Source organism: Triturus cristatus, chromosome 4_1 (genome assembly GCF_964204655.1).
Source record: "Triturus cristatus chromosome 4_1, aTriCri1.1, whole genome shotgun sequence".
NCBI classification, from domain to species: domain Eukaryota; kingdom Metazoa; phylum Chordata; class Amphibia; order Caudata; family Salamandridae; genus Triturus; species Triturus cristatus.
In genome coordinates, this window is record NC_140585.1 from 398,573,709 (window position 1) to 398,590,615 (window position 16,907).

Consider the following 16,907-nt stretch of genomic DNA (forward strand, 5'->3'; position numbering starts at 1 on the left):
ATTACAGGTAATAGTGAAAAGACAAACTAGTTTATATTAGAAAGGAAATTAGACTGTGCCTGGTAAAATTCAAATGCTGTTTTAGTTCTTTCCAGGTGCATCATCACTCATAACTTTCACCAGCAGAAGGAACCCTTACGCAGAAGTAAGTGACAGTGAGGTTAGCACCAGAATTCCAGAGGCAGTTTCTCTTTTATTCACTTCCTCTTTTTCCCCCCGCTAGTGTGATTCAGTAAAATTGCAAGACATTTACTGGTGCAGTAGTGGAGTAGAATTAGGATCCAAATCTGTTCTTGTGGAAATCGCAAATTAGGGGTCCTTGACACGTGGATGGGGATTTGGACTCCAGAAGAGGAGCCATGGGTATTTGATGGCTCTGAGTGGTCAGTGACAGATGGCTGTTTACTGCCACTTCGACTTGGTATTTAACCCCTTCAGTGCTGCGCGGATTCCCCCGCGGTGCTGAAGGGTTCGAGCGCGGGCGGGGCCATGACGGAACGGTTCCGTCATGAGCACAGCTCAACCGATGCTCATGACGGAATCGTTCCGTCATGAGCATGGAAGGGGTTAAAACCTCTTGCCAATCCTTATACTCCTCTTTTATTCCACTTAAAGCCCATAGGGCAGGGTGTTGTTTAGGTAAAAGGTAGGACATGTACTTTTAAGCACCTACATACATTTTTCACTACTGTGAGGCCTACTCCTCTCATAGGTTAACATTGGGAATTCCTTAATACACCTTTAAGCTGTAATTCCTGATCAGAAAGGAGTCGTTGTATCATGTTCTATATCTTTGGAATGGCAACAACAAATCCTCTCTACTGGTAAAGTTGGATTACTAATTAGAAATGGCACTTTTAGAAAGTGGGCATTTCTCTGCGCTTCCTGCTCTGTGTGCCTGCAGCCTGTCTCCAATACATGCCATGGGTGGGTGACAGCTACACCTTGTGCAGTTGCTCCAGACAGGCACAAACACTGCAAGGTTAAGTGTGTCTGAGTACTCATCTGCATACTTGTGGTTCTTTGGCAGGTAGGGAGGGAGGGGCTGACACTCAAATCTAAATATGTAGTGGCCTGACCCCACACAAAGGGCTGATTACCCCCCACAGATAGTCTGGAGATAGGGCTGAGGAAGAAAAGATACGTTTGAATTTCAAAGACCCTTCTTTTAAGTCACCCTCACTTCAAAGTCACATTTGGGTATAAGTACTGAGTCTCTGACCCCCACCAAATCAGACACTTTTAGAACTACAACTGGACTCAGTTAGAAGAACTGCTGTGCTGCATCAACACTCTGACATTCTGCTGGACTGCTGACCTGGAAGGCCTGCCTTTCTCTTGTACTGCCCTCTGACTCTGGTAAGGAGAACTGGACTCTTTTGCACCAAAATGATCTCCAAGGGCTTGTTGGTTTGCTTCCTGTTGCTTGAGACTCAGGGATATCAAAGTCTTTACCACTGTCCCTGTGCCTGGTTCACTGGAAGTGGCCCCAGATACCGGTGCATCGAGTAGAATTGACGTATTGTTCTCAGAACCAACACCTCGCCTTGAGAGCCTGACGGATCAGACCTGTGCATCGCCATCACTGCTGTGAGGAGAGATTGAAGCATCACCACGACTGTGTGGAGAAACCCGGCGCATTGCACTTCATGACAAATGCATCTTGGCGCTGCTTCGGAACTGGTGCATTGCTATCACTGCATGGATAAAATCTACGCACAATCTACTGCGGAACCGACATAGACGCATCTCCCAGTGTTGCAACCAGGATAAGGTACTTTGTTTACTGGGGCCTGCGTGGGTCCTGGAGTAGGCCTGCACTCTATTTCTGTCGCCCCAAACTATTGACTTTGCCTCGCTCTAGCACGACCCGATAACTCACATTGGCGCTGATTGCGTCTAAGTGCTAGAACTCTTTTTATTCTATAAAAATTCATAACTCAACTTCATTTGAAAAAACGATCCACAATACAGTATAACATGCTCATATATAGGGATTGATAATAGCAGCTGTTACTAGACTTAGCAAGTGTTACATGTATTAAGGTTGGCAATTGGAATACCATAGGGGAGAGCATGTGGCGCAGCAGCCAGAGCTGCCGACTCGAGAGCTGGGGAATCCAGTGGGAGTTTTAGCATCAGTGCAACATCCTGTGATTCTGGGCAAATCACTTAATCTCCCCGTGGCCGTAGACAGCACCTGGATACTCTCACGGATGATAAATAGCGCTATATAAAATTCTACAAACTTGCTTAGAGCATTAAATAAAATCACAAGCTACGATAAGAAGAAACTAGTCGATTAACAGAGTGCGAGGTGAGGTTGGGGTAGGAGATAGGAGAGTGATGGCAGGTTTCGCCAAGTTTTCGGCGAGCTATTCACCTGATCACCCCCTGCAGTTGAGTTGCCAGGAAGTACATTTCAAAGGAAGGGGCACACAATCCACCCCTATCAGAAGGTAATTGAAACTTCCGCAGAGCAATCCTGCGGCGGCCACTCCCCCATATAATTTCAGTTAGCAGGGAGTTGAGGTCTCTAAAAAAGCCCCGGGAGGAATCACTGGGAGATTGGTGAATTAATACAGAAGAGGAGGTAGGATCACCATCTTCGATAGTGCAATCCTCCCCCTGATGGCCAACGGCAATTCCGTCCAGAAGAGGTTTGGTGATTCCAGTACCGGACGTAGATTGCCATAAAAAAATTTCATATGTAGAGTAGTATAGTCGGATTACCAGATAACGGACTGCAGAGCTTTGCCAGGTGAGGGGTACCCAGTCTATAGCGATTTTCATGTTGGATGCGGTTAATGTGTAGTTGGTAAATGGAGGATTTGCTCCAGTTGACCTGTAATCGAGATACCCTAGCGAACTACTGCAGCGCGGTGTGGATGGGAGTAGGTTTCAACCGGGTGTCTTGGAGGAGCAAGAGAAGGTCATCCGCGTGGAGTGGCACCATGGGTGTTTTATCCACGAGGGGGATACCCCATTGTACACCATCCATACGGAGATAAATAGACAAAATCTCCATGGCCATACCGAAACGTTGGGGAAAAATGGGCACCCCTATCGCATACTGCCCTCTCCTGAGAATGCCCTGATATGAGGCGGCCCACCCAAACCATGAAAGCATACAGGCATCATGTGTAGGCAAGGAGGTGATTACTTATGCCCATTCGCGTGAGAACGTGAAAAAGATAGTACCACTCCAGGGAATCGAAAGCCTTCTCCAGGTCCACTACCAGGCACACTGCAAAAGGATAGCAGTTCTGCAACTGGTCCTGAACGTGAAAAAGGTGTGGACAGTTGTGGGAAGTGCTGCGTCCAGGGATAAACCAATTTTGATCTGGGTGGATGAGGTCCAACGGGGTTTGAGCGTAACAAGCATACAATAGCTTCCCCTGGATCTTATAGTCTGCCACAAGGATAGCAATGGGGTGGTAGGATGCTACATTGGTAGGGTCCCAGTAGAGCTTGGGGATGGGGACTAGGAAAGACTCCTGAAGAGAGGATGGCAGTTCGCCCAGCTGGAGGGCCTCACTGTACATGAGGTGCAAGGATTTTGGCATATGTGCTGAAATATTCCATAGATAGCCCATTAAGGCCAGGGTTTTTATTCCTGGCTAAGGCTTGGATTTCTTGCTTGACATCCGGCAGAGCTATAACTGCGTCCAAGGTGTTGTGGGTAGTTGCTTAGTCATATAGGCCTAGGCAGCTGCATGACCTTTTACCTACATTTGCACTACCTTGATCTACATAACGGTTCTGGTGCGGACCTTTTACCTAGTTATGTGCCGAATAAATGTTGTGTGGCTTTCTTCGAAAACTAACCTCATTTATTATGCATAAGGATTCTAAGTATCATATCTTAATCCCCCACCTAGGACATGTACAGCAGGATTACCATCTTCTGTATAATAACTCTGTACAAAAGTTACCGCTATCCTCATCCTTGAACAACAGGCCCACAGTACCTTTACACATCGGGTATAAAAGAACCACATCTTCACTGGGCAACCAGAGGAGAAGCATCCACGCTGACACGGGATGCTGAAGTCCCTGCACGCAGAAGCTCCAGCATGCAGTGGTCTGATATCTCTTGCGGGGTATCCACCTTGAGATCAAGACGGGGTCCTTCGTTCTCTCCCATCAGGTAGTGGGTCTTTCCTAGGGGATTCTTGGCTTTACTCCGACATACATGCTAGGTACACTTAGGTAGGGTTTGCATCTTAGAAGTACACTCGATTACTGCCATGTATCGCTATGCCTGCATATATTTACTGTTTTAGCACCATGGTGGAATTCCACCTTTCATATACTCTGTCAGTGCTTGTAATGTTATATATCTGTTTCTGTCTAATGATTGTTGCAGCAAACATTTTTTATACTAGAATGACGCTGGTTCAATAAATACTTATTGAAAACCTCCCCATTTTGCTCCTTTGAAAAATTGGGTTATGGTAGCACTGTGAGCTAGCTGGTCTAAAGGCTAACATAGCTTTTGGGGATGTCTGGAATTAGTCTGGACACCAATCCCTTAGTTTATGTTATCTAAACATGCAGATCCTATGTATTATTAGGAACTGTTCAACACTAGGAATAGGGAGGTGTTCAAGGAAAGAGTCAATTGTGTCCCCGCGGTCTACATTGGGCATTCTGTATGTGTAGAAGTAATAACTGTTGAATGATGTAGGGATGTTGCGCTGTGTATGCAGCACTACACCCGAGGTGGGGGCGCAGTTCAAAGATGGGGGGTTCCCTTTGACCTTGGCAGATCAGCCATTCAATGAGGTGTCTTGAATTATTACTGTCCATGTGAGTTTTGCCCACGTATGTAGTGAGGATGAAGCAGCATAAGCACTCCAAAAGAGAAGCATAGTTGTGTTTAGCCTCTTCCAGCATGGGGCGAGGGACGAGTCAGACCTGCTCAGCTTGGCATTCCAACAGGGGTAGATGTTGATCAGCCTCTGCGATTGCTTTGTCTAATGTGCGGCGAACTTCCTGAAGGCTAGTGCCGCGGTGACAGCCTTGAAGGCATCCCACTCAAGGAGTTTGTTGGAGGCAGTGCCGTCATTTTCAATAAAGAAATTGCGAATGTGAAAATTCTGGAAGTCCTGAAATATTCAGTCCTCCAGGCATTCACGGGGGAGACACCAGGTGCGGGGGTGTGGGGCTACCCTAATACAAGTCTACAGTGTGGGCTTCATGGTCGGAAACTACCCAGCCTAGGTAGACTGCAGCTTGTAAGGAGGGTGCGAGTGTGTGGGAGCACAGTTTGCGATCTAATTTGACCAATAGATTGTGGGACGTGGAATAGAAGGAATATATGCAAGGCATAGTTTGAGGGCTCGTTAAGAGTCTGTCATGAAGAACGGATTGGTGACTAAATAATTCCCACAACACACGTGGCTCTAGAACCAACGTTATGTTTATTAAAAGAAAAACCCACCCCTTTCCCGTGCACCAGCACTCCGTAATCAGTATGTTTAAATGTTAAAAACTAATGTGGGGGGCGTGGCTAAGATGGCGGCCGAGTGAGACGTGTTTCTCCGTCTCTCCGGCGCCGCCACCCATCGCCTTGCATATCTTGTCCCCTGATGCCCATCTGCTCCTGTTCTGTCGCCCACAAGAGTGGCCCACTTACCTGTTGATCCCGGAGACCCCCATTTCGGAGAACGACGGCACTCCAGTGTGCAGCGAGGGCCTGCCCTGCCCTGGCCTCGCTGCGGCCCGGCGGCCCTCTGTGGCAGTGCGGTGACCAGGACAACTTGGATGGGGGATCAGATCCTCCACGCCGCCTAGCGGTCTGAAATTAGCGCCAGCGCGCGTGCGACTCATCCCTGGTGGAGGCAGGTGTGCTGGTGGAGACCTGAGGAGCGTGGAGTCTGGGCTGCGTCGGCCACCATCTGAGGCCTGGATGTGCTGCTGCGGCGGTTGCCACTCTCGTGGGCCTGCGGCGGGCGGTCACATGGCTGGCGGACCCCGATTCTTTGAGGCCCTGCTTCTGAATCGGGATGTTGCTTGGTAGCTCCGGCGGGGCCTTCCGGTCCCGGCATAGCTGCGACCCGGCGGCCCTGTGGACTCCGGCACTGGTCCTGGGGACGCCGGCGGTGAGAGCTAGTGCGCCCCCCCCCGCGACGGCTGGAAGTGACGAGGGACGCGGGCGGGCCTGCTGTCGAGTGGTGTGTGGCTCTACTGGAGGGCCCTCCTGCTGTTGGTTCCGGCTGAATCCTGCCTGGCGGGGCTGCGCGCCCTCTGTGGACATCGCTTCTCTTCGCCCCGGTGAGTGCTGGCTGCTAGGGGGCGCTGCTCGGTCCGCATCTCGGCAGACGGTGGGCCGGGCGCTGCTGGGGTGCGCGGGGGCCTGGCTGGGGCCCTGTGGCCGGCCCTTGGCAGCAGCGCTCCACATGGCCTGTGTGTGAAACGAAGTTGGCTGACGGAGTGAGGGAGCTGCTTGTGTGTTGCCTGCCCTACCTTGGAGACCGGTGGCGTTGGCCAGGGACCTGAATTTCGGCCCATGGTCTGACGGGCGGTGCCCTCGGCCCAGTGTGCCTCAGTGAGGGGCTGGTGGTACGGCCTGCTCGGTCCGCATTTCGGCGGACGGTGGGAGCGGAGGGACCGGGGCGTGCCGGGGTCCTGGCTGAGGCCCCTATGGTCAGCTGCTGAGGTCGTGCTCCATGTGGCCTCGGGGTTAGCGACGTCCTTGTGTGGTGGAGCACAGGGATCGCTTAAGGGTTCACGAGTGTCAGAGGGACTGACTGGGGGTTCGAGGGGCCAGTGACTCTGGCTCCTGGGCCCGCTTTTCGGCCCGCAGGTCGGCGGGCGGCGCTCGGTGGCCGGTACTCCTCAGTGGAGGGCCGGTGGGAAACCTGCTGGGCCCGGATGGTGGAAGCTTACTGCTGCAGTTGCTGGTGTGCTGCGTGCTGCCCCAGGATTTGGGGGCCGTAGCTGCTTGAGCAGGGTGGTACTCAGGCCGCGCGTCGGCGGCCGGCGGAGGCGCTGGTGACCCGTCGGCGTTTTGAAGCCGGGCCAGGGTGGTGTTGGTGTGTGGCCTGCTCCTTCGATTCCAGGGGCTGGACTACCTGCGTTGGTTGGTGGAGCACCCGGGTAGCTGCCATGTCTTCCACTAAAGCTCGGCGAGATAAGACTCTGAAAGATGCTCTGAGGACAACGACCAGCCAGCTACTAAGGCATTTATGCTCGACCTCTTTTCTGCCATCAAGGAGGACATCCTGGAGCTCCGCTCCCAGCTCTCATCTGACCTTCGCGAGGTGCGGCACGACGTGGATGCTCTCAGGGACCGCATCGCCACTGTGGAAGAGCATGACCTAGGGCGTGAGGACGATATGCACTAGCTTCAGCAGGATGTCCTTCGTCTCAGGGAGCAAAACCTTGACTTGCAGGCCCACGTCGAGGACCTTGAAAACCGGTCCCGACGGAATAACATTAGAATCCGTGCAGTGCCGTGAAAGGGCGAGGGGGATGATCTCCGAGAATATGTGCTTCAGCTTTTCCGTCAGATTCTCGGGGAGGAGACGGAGCGGCCCATTCAGATGGATCATGTGCACCGCGTTGGCTTGCCGAGGGGTCCGAGGGCCCCCCTGTTCGGACATCTTGTTGTGCGTGCACGATTTTCAGCTTAAGGAGCAGATTCTGCGCAAGGCCTGTGAGCATAACCCAATCCAGTTCCGTGGTCACCAGCCAACCCTCTTCCAGGACTTAGCTGCCTCCACCCTGGTGAAGCGTAGGGAGTTCAGGCATATCACAACTCACCTGCACAAGAATAACATTCCTTACTCATGGAGCCATCCTTTCCGTCTTATTTTTAAACACCAAGGCAAACTCCATCAGCTACGCTCGTTGACTGCAGCTTATGAGGCCCTGGGGCTGGAGCGGCCCTCCTCCCCGACTGGGGTAGCTGATGCACCTGCGCAGCAGCGTAGGCGCTCGGATGGATGGCAGCGGGTGGGCCGCTCCCCACGACCCTCGGGGCCTGATGTGTCCACTAGTCTTCTGGAGCGGGAAGCGGCGGTCACTTCGGTGGCGCAGGTGACGGACAGCAACGGTGCTCCAGGAACCTTCTAGAGCTAGCATCAGGTGGTTTTTCTCTTGCGGCGCCGGAGGGGGGAGGTCCTTGGCGGGGGGTGCTGGTCGTCAACTGCCCTGTGGGGTTGGATGGCTGGTGCCCTTTGTGCCGAGGTGTCGTCCTCCTGGACTCCACGTTCCCCACATCGTTTGTTCTATATGTCAGATTGTCGTCCCCTGTCGGGGCCTTTGGGTTCTGTGTTTTGCAGTGACTATTCTATGTTTGCTGTGTTTTTTGCTTTTGGGGTTGGGGGTGGGGGGTAAGGGGTGTTTTTGGGAATGTGTTGGGGCTCCGCATCAGTCCTCTTAGGAGTGGGGGTTTGTTTGTCCCCGAATCCTTGTCGGTGAGTCTTCCTCCGGGCTCTGGGTTCTTGCGCTTGATCATTGGCTATCTCTCCCTTGTCTTCCATGACTAGGGGTCTTAAAGTGGTGAGCTTGAATGTTCGGGGCTTAAATAACCCAGTTAAGCACTCAGCTATTCTATCCCTCCTGGAGGGCGCGGAGGGTGATATTTGTTTGTTACAGGAGACTCATCTTCTCTCTAAGGACGTTAAGCGGATGAGAGATCGGCGGTTTCCCCTGCAGGTGTGGTCTTCTGGGGCGGCTAAGAAACATGGGGTGGCAATTCTTTTTAGTGCGCGTGCTCATTCTAAGGTTCTCGCCCAGGTTGCTGATTTGAAGGGTAGGCTTTTGGCGCTTCGTGTGCAGTGGGGGGAAATGTGCTTCACTGTAGGGTCCATCTACGCCCCGAATGAGCATCAAGAGTCTTTCCTAAAGAGGGCCTTTTCTGAGGTGCTGGCCTCGCCTGATTCCCTGATACTGATGGGGGGGGACCTGAATGTGGTGATGGATGCGGGTCTCGACAGGTCAGGGTAGCGATCGCACCAGGCGGGCGCTCTCTCGCCGGGGGGCAGACAATGGTTGAGTGATGGCGGTCTGCATGACGTCTGGCGCATACAGCACCCTACTGAGCGCGATTATACATTCTATTCGGCAGCGCACAAAACTTATGCCCGCCTTGTTCATTTCTTTGCCTCCACCTCCCTTTTGCCATTCCTCTCGGATTTGACCATCACTCCCCGCTCCCTGTCCGACCATGCCCTCATCTCTGTGTAGCTTAGTTCTCTGGCGACCCGTCCCTCTCCGTCTGGCTGGCGCCTGCACGATTCTTTGCACAGTTCCGACTCCACGGTTGCTCGGATTCGCGATGCGATCATTGCTTATTTGGTGGTTAACGATCAGGGCACTACGTCGGTGGCGGCGGTTTGGGAGTCCCCCGATGGGAGTTCATTGCGCTGGCGGCTACTTTTGCGTGTCTTCATAGAGATAAGCGCGCGGAGTTGGACCGTGAGGTTGGGGCCCTAGAGTCCATCCATAAGCCCACCGGAGCGCCTCGGGTGTGGAGTGAACTCAAAACGAAGCGGCGTATGCTGAAGCATCTGGATCTTGACAGGGCCGAATATGCGCTGTTGCGTCTGCAGCATAAATTTTACCTAAGCGGGGATAAAGGAGGGCGATTATTGTCCCATAGGCTCCGAGCCAGCACGCAGCGCGTGGCAGTCCAGTCTATTCGGGACGCTCGGGCGGTGGAACAGACTACTGACGCCCTTATTGTGCAGTCTTTCCGGCAGTTATATCAGCGCTTGTACTCCAGGGAGGCGACCGATCCGGCGGGCCGAGAGGCCTACCTTGCCTCCTGCCGAGTCACGCCGTTGTCTGCGACCTCTGCTGATGCGTTGGAGTCTGCCATCCGTATTGAGGAAGTCATATCGGCGATTGCTCGCCTCAAGGTCGCCAAATCGCCCGGCCCGACGGTTTTTCCGCCCTGTTTTTTAAGACCTTTTGTGCTGAGCTGGCTCCACTTTTAACGCGTCTTTTTAATTCTTTTCTGGAGACGGGGGAGGTGACCCCCACTATGTCGGAAGCTGCGATTACGGTTATCCTTAAACCTGGGAAGGACCCGTGGGAATGCGGCTCGTATAGGCAAATCTCCCTCTTAAATATTGATGCCAAGTTGTTCGCGGGCATTCTGGCGGCGCGTCTCAGTCCACTGATGGATGGCATTATTGACCCGGATCAGTCAGGGTTCATTCCTACGCGACAGGGAGGGGACAACACCAATCGTCTTCTCCATCTTATTGACTTTGTTCACCGGTCTCGGACCCCGGCCTGTCTCCTTTCTATTGACGCCGAGAAGGCCTTTGACCAGGTGGACTGGGACTACATGTTCGCGGTCCTGCGTACGTTTGGCTTCAAGCAACATTTCCTTTGCTGGGTGCACTGTCTCTATGTCGCCCCCAGGGCGTCCGTGAGGGTGAATGGGTGTCGGTCTTCGCCCTTTCCCATCACTAGAGGGATGAGGCAGGGGTGCCCCCTGTCTCCATTGTTATTCGCGCTCTATATGGAGCCCTTTGCCCAGCACATACGGTCGAATCCGGATGTCGAGGGCCTTAAATTCGGCGCTGACATTCACAAAATCAGTCTTTACGCGGACAATGGTATTCTCTCTCTTACCCACCCACGCACCTCTTTACGGTGCTTGATGCGAGAACTCCGCGACTTTGGATCGGTTGCAGGATTCAAAGTTAATTTTTCAAAATCGATGATGCTTAACCTTTCTATCCCTGAAGAGGAAGTCGATCTGCGGAGAGACTTTGCCTTCCAGTGGGTGCACTCTGATATCTCCTACCTGGGGATTCGCTTGGCCTCGTCAGTTGTCAAAACCGCTCACCTTAATTATAGATTATTGGTGTAACACACCACTAAAGCGCTCGCTGACTGGTCTCGCCTTGGTCTGGCCTGGTATGGGCGACTCGCGGCGGTCAAGATGACGGTGTTGCCAAGGGTCCTTTACTTGTTTCAGATGCTTCCTGCACAGCAGTCTCTGGGTACCATTCACAAGCTGCAAGATCTGCTTAATAAGTTTTTGTGGCACAATAAGAGGCCAAGGTTTGCCTTATCGATCGCTAATGCGCCGAAGGCTGCCGGTGGGTTGGGTTTTACGCTGTTGCGGGCGTTATTACCAGGCCTCTTGCCTCCGATATATCACGGAGTGGAATCGGCCTTCCTCTAGCAAGCATTGGCCTTTAATGGATCAGACGGTTGCAGGCTGTAATATCTGGCGCGAGCTCTGGCTTCTGTGGAAGCACAGGGCCTGGGGTCTTTACTCCTCCCGGTGACGTCTCCGACTCTTAAGGCGTGGGATCAACTAGTGAGCGCTCGGGGGTGGACCACGTTCCCCTCCCTTATGACGCCTATTGTGGACAACCCCGATTTCCCGCCGGGTTGCGCGTCACCTGTTTTTCAGCGTTGGCGCAAGGAAGGCTGTAAGAGAGTGGGTTCCCTATTGGAGCCGGATGGCGTGATCCCTTTCGCCCAATTGCGCAAAGACTATTTTGACCTACCGCCCACCGACGCCTATCACCACGCACAGCTCGCACATTTGGTGTCCCTTCCTCACAACTTCGCCTTGATGTTCCGTCCCTTGACCGCTTTTGAGCGCTGGTTGATTTACAAGAAAGATGATCGGAAGCTCATCTCGGAACTCTATGCCCTATTAATGGCACGTCCTACGAAGCAGAGGTCGAAGGCGCAGTTTCGCTGGGAGACTGAGCTGGGGCGCCCGTTGACGAGCAAGGAGTGGGAGCAAGTTTACTATTGTGTCCACCATACGGTGTCTGACACGGCGGGGGCTGAATCTGCTTATAAAGTGGTGTCATACTGGTACTATACTCCGGTGCGCATTCACTCTTGGGACCTACTCAATCCGGTCTTTGCTGGCGGGGGTGTGGGCAATATGGTACTCTGGTGCACTTGCAGTGGCGCTGCCCGAACTTGGTGCGGTACTGGGCGGCGATCTTGGATGACCTTGATGAGGCGTTTCAAATTAAACTGCTGCGGGAACCTGTGCACACGTTGTTAGGTCTCCCGCATTCCAAGTGCTTCCCTCTGCGCTCGTTGCGGGGCAGACAGCTGGCCCTGGCGCTGCTGGCGGCGCGGCACGTTCTGTTGGCGCAGTGGGGCTCTCCGGCTGCGCCGGATCAGCGGGACTGGATTCGGAGGCTCTGGCATCTGCTGGCGATGGAGCGCCTATCGCTCAGAATCGATGGGAAGGGATCGGATTATGTGAAGCTTTGGGCCCCCTTTATGCGGCTTCTATCCAAGGAGGTGCGGGAAGTTACGTGCCCTAAATATTTGCAAATTCTTCAGCTTATCCCGCTAGAACGAGCAAGGGGCACTGGGGAGGTTTGATTCCCCGTTGATTGAGACCGTCGGCTCGTAGGGTTTCGGGGTGGTGGGTAGAGACTGATGCGGAGAGGGAGGGGGGCGGGGGTTTGTCTGTTTTGTTTTGGACTCTTTCTTAAAATTTGTGATCTCCGAGTGCATGCCTGACAGGCCTGTCCTGTGTTTCATCCCGGTTTACGGGGTCGCCCTCTGGGCTGTAGACCTGGGTGCTGTGTATGGCATATATTGTGTCGCTCTGCCGGCCCACGGATGTAGGCAGTCGAGCTGTGTATTTGGCAGGTTTATCACTTAATAAAAAAGATTGATTCTAAAAAAAACTAATGGGCATTCGTTCTATGTGCTTATTTAGCTACTTGCTTGGTAAAACACTTTGGGCCATGAGGTTTCGTTTTCAAGTGTAACAACTCCGTAGTTTGTGAAAACATTAAGAAACAGAGACTCGCTTTGCTTTTAAGAACTGAGACTCGCTCCGCTTTGAAAACGGAGACTTGCTCCGCTTTTGATGCATTACTCAGTTTGGCAGTGCGATAGGGAAAAGCTCTCCGCGCACAGCCCGCAGGACGTGACGGTGCGTACCAATGTTTGGGTGCGGCTGGCTATAAAAGCCGCACCCATTGCTCTGGAAGGTGCTTTGCCTTCAGCTCGTTTCCCCGGTAGGAGCGGCATTCGGAATCCTCCTGAAACTTACCTGCTGCGCTGGAATGCCATCTTTTATGACTTCGGACACCGATCTAGAGATTCCTCTTCCTTCCTGAAACCAGAACCGAACCTACAAGAGAAAAAGAGAGAAGGAGATAAGTAATTTGATTATTCTGGCGCCCTTCGCAAGAAAGGTTTAATGAATTGAACAATTTATGGAAACTTCTGAATTTAAGAAGGACTTCTCTTTGGCTCACGGAAAAGTATATTTACAATATTCAAAAAAGAGACTTTAAAAAGACTTTTGGATATGTTTGCTATAAGACTGTTTAATTAACAGGAATGTTACTTATTTATACTGAAGAAGAGTTTTCAGGGATATTTATGTAACACAGTATGCTTAGAATTGTGTGGAATGCTCTTTTGTCCATTTTTATTTTTTAAGCAGTTTGGCGAGATCACAGAAGTGCACAAGTCAATTCTATTAAAAGTAAGCCCATAAGTTAAACACAGTGATAGAAAGATCTCAAGTGTTAGAATTAAAGAGTAATTACTTGTTTACTTTTTAGATCATTGTAAAGTAACAACATAAAAGTCGGACATCCAAGAAATCGCCTGACAACTGACTTACTCCCCAATCAACATAAGAAATACTGGACGTAGGCCAGACAACTACTGATCGCAGGTAGGCAAAGAACTGAGTTTCTTTCATCAACCGTTTAAAGTACTTTTAGAACTGTTGGTTGTAAAATTAAGAAAATCTTAGAAGACTGATAGATCTTCACTTGTTGATTCGCAGGTCGACAGCAAGATTCCTACCACGTCCAGTATCCGGCCCTCCTCCCTAATTTCTAATTTATATCTTATAGTAAATTTAAAATCTTAAATTTTAAGTTAGTAATTTGGGAAGTTGGTCCCTTGTGTCCCTGCGAAATTCTACTACATCGTCGCAAGCAAGTTAAAGGTAAGGGACGACGTAGTAATCTGACAGAAGGCAAAGCCAAAAAAAAAAAGAATATTTCGCCTGGACGCAATGGAACTAACCTCGCAAATATCTTTACAGGACATAGCTATCATGTTGGACATAAAGTTAGAAAATGCAGCTTTACATAGAGATTTATCGACTCTATAAGATGCATTTCACAAACCAGTTTTAAAACCTGCAACCTTTCAACAAACTTTTCCAAATCCAGCCTCCTGATCTTCTCCAACTGCCTCAACACAAATCCAGGTAATCACTCCAGTGCTTGTTCCTTTAGCGCAACCAGAGATGTTCTATGGTGACTGCAATAAGTTCACAATTTTTATGAATCGATGCCATTTGCATTTTTTGGCCAAAACTGCAGCTTTTCCAGATGATTCCTCCAAAGTGGCATTTATTTTCTCATATTTAGGGGGGATGCAGCACTTTGTTCAGTCCCTCTGGTGGGAAAAGACGACCCAATTTTGTACAATTTTAGAGCTTTTGAACGAGCTATGAAAAAGATTTTCGCTAAGAATGTTTTTGTGCAATCTGACGATAATGAGTTGTTGAATTTAAAACAAGGGTCTTCTGATTTACTTAATTATTTTTCAGTTTTTAATCGATTAGTGTTAGAAGCTAATTGACCCTATGACAAAAGAATTTCACTCTCTTATACAGGTTTAAAAGAAGAATTAAAGGACATGGTAATGCAGATATTAGAACCTCCGGACGATATAAACGAATTCATAGATTTAGTAGTTAAATTAAATCACAGATTGTCAGAAAGACGGGGAGAAAGAGGTAAAACTGATCACAAAGTGATAGTGTTCAGAAACTTTCTATTCAAAAGGAAGTAGCTACTAAATCGGATTCGGTAGAACCAATGCAGATAGGCACAATCCGAGGACCTCTGTCAAGAGAGGAAAAAGAAAAGAGGTGTAAATTAAACCAGTGCCTTTATTGTGGCAAAACGGGCCATTTTGTCAAGGAATGCCCAACACGTCCAAATAAAAGTAAACAAAAAACTTCAGATTTGGCCATGACTCAATCGGAAAACGAGAACACTCGATAAAAGACGAGGTCAGTTTGTCCAGTGCTTATTCTAGTTTGGCCTCCACCGTGCCACCCCTTGGGCGTCGACACTTATGTATAAAAGTTAAACTAAAAGCCTTGACTGATCCCATGCGTTCCTGGGAATTGATGCACTCATTGACTCAGGGGCTACTGGTAATTTTATTGATACCCAATTTTTGAATAAACTCAGCTTAAAAACAGAAATCAAAAGTCATACGGAAATAGTGCGTGCTATGGACGGCTATGGACGGTAAAGAACTCACGTCAGGGCCCATTCGACAGCACACAGAACTTTTAGAAATGAAGAGTTCCTCCATTCACAAAGAAGAAATAACGTTTGACATCATAGATGCACCCCAGTTTAGATAAATTTTAGGAATTCCATGGTTAATTAAACACAACCCCGGTATTGATTGGGTAAATAAAACAACTACATTCAACTCTTCTCATTATTGTACCCACTGTTTTCAGGAACATGTGAAAGAAAACATAGTTCAAGGATTTTACTTTTCAAACGATTACAGAGCATTTTATTACTGGAAGGAGTTCCAGTACACTATTCCGACTTGACAGATGTTTTTGATAAAAAAAGAGCAAACACTCTTCCCCCTCACAAGGATTTCGATTGTAGGATTGATTTGGTACCTGGTGCTACTTTGCCGTGCAGTAGAATATATGCACTTACGGAAAAAGAAAACGAACATCTACGAGACTATTTGGACGAATACTTAGCAAATGGATTTATCCGACATTCAAAATCTCCAGTCTCATCTTCTCTTTTTTTCATACCAAAGAAGGGCGGAGATTATAGAGCCCTAAATAATGTTACATTTAAAAATAGGTATCCATTACCACTCATTCCTACTCTATTAGATCAGGTAAAACAGGCTACAATTTATACAAAATTGGACTTGCGTGGAGCTTACCATCTTGTGAGAGTTCGAGAGGGCGATGAGTGGAAAACTGCGTTTCGCACCAAATTTGGCCTTTTCGAATACCAAGTAATGCCCTTCGGACTCTGTAACGCTCCTGTCGCTTTCCAATCTTCTATAAATGAAGTGTTGCACGAGTTCATCAATGTCTGTTATGTTGTCTATATTGATGACATACTTATATATTTAAATTCAAGAGAAGAACATGTACAACAAGTTTGTGCCATCCTTCAAAAACTGCTTTCAAATTCTCTTTATGTGAAATTGGAAAAAAGTTTATTTCATGTCTCAAAAGTAGATTTCTTAGGATACGTGATTAGTCCTTCTGGGATAGAAATGGATCCCAAGAAGATAGAAGCTGTAAGCACCTGGCCAAGTCCAACTTCAGTAAAACAAGTACAAAGTTTCTTGGGCTTTGCAAATTTTTACCGTCGATTTATTCAGAACTTTTCCCAAATAATTACGCCCATCACCAAACTTCTTCGAAAAGGAGTTAAATTTTACTGGACGGAATCTGCTGAAAAGGCTTTTCAAGAATTAAAAATGAATTTCACCACAGCCCCCCTTTTAAGTCATCTTTCGTTGTGGAAGCGGATGCTTCTCAATTTGCTTTGGGTGGAATATTATCACAACACAATAAAGACACTGGACAAATGCACCCAATTGCTTACTATTCCAGAAAGTTGTCTGCAGCAGAACAAAATTATGCAATTGCGGACAAGGAATTATTGGCTATCAAAGCAGTTTTTGAGGAATGGCACCATTACTTGTTAGGAGCTCGTCATCCAATTACGATATATACAGACCATAGAAACCTACAAGCCTTGAGATCTGTCAAAGTCTAATCTGCCAGACAACTGCGATGGTCTTTGTTTTTCAATGATTATAATTTTATAATCACTTTCCGGCCTGGAAAAGAAAATCAATAGGCTGATGCCTTATCACGGATAGGTGAAAATGATTCAGAAAAT

The 16,907-nt window shown here is 49.3% G+C and overlaps 1 long non-coding RNA gene across 1 annotated transcript in view; it reads right to left on the minus strand.

Annotated features, from left to right (window-relative positions):
* The window catches only part of LOC146855006 (uncharacterized), a 159,223-nt gene extending 143,174 nt beyond the window's left edge, over positions 1-16,049 (minus strand). The window contains exons 1-2 of the long non-coding RNA XR_014981266.1: positions 15,931-16,049; positions 13,016-13,096 (exon numbers count right to left, since the gene is read on the minus strand). This is a non-coding gene — a long non-coding RNA (uncharacterized LOC146855006). The remainder of the gene's footprint in view (positions 1-13,015; positions 13,097-15,930) is intronic.
* Positions 16,050-16,907: the final 858 nt, after the last annotated feature.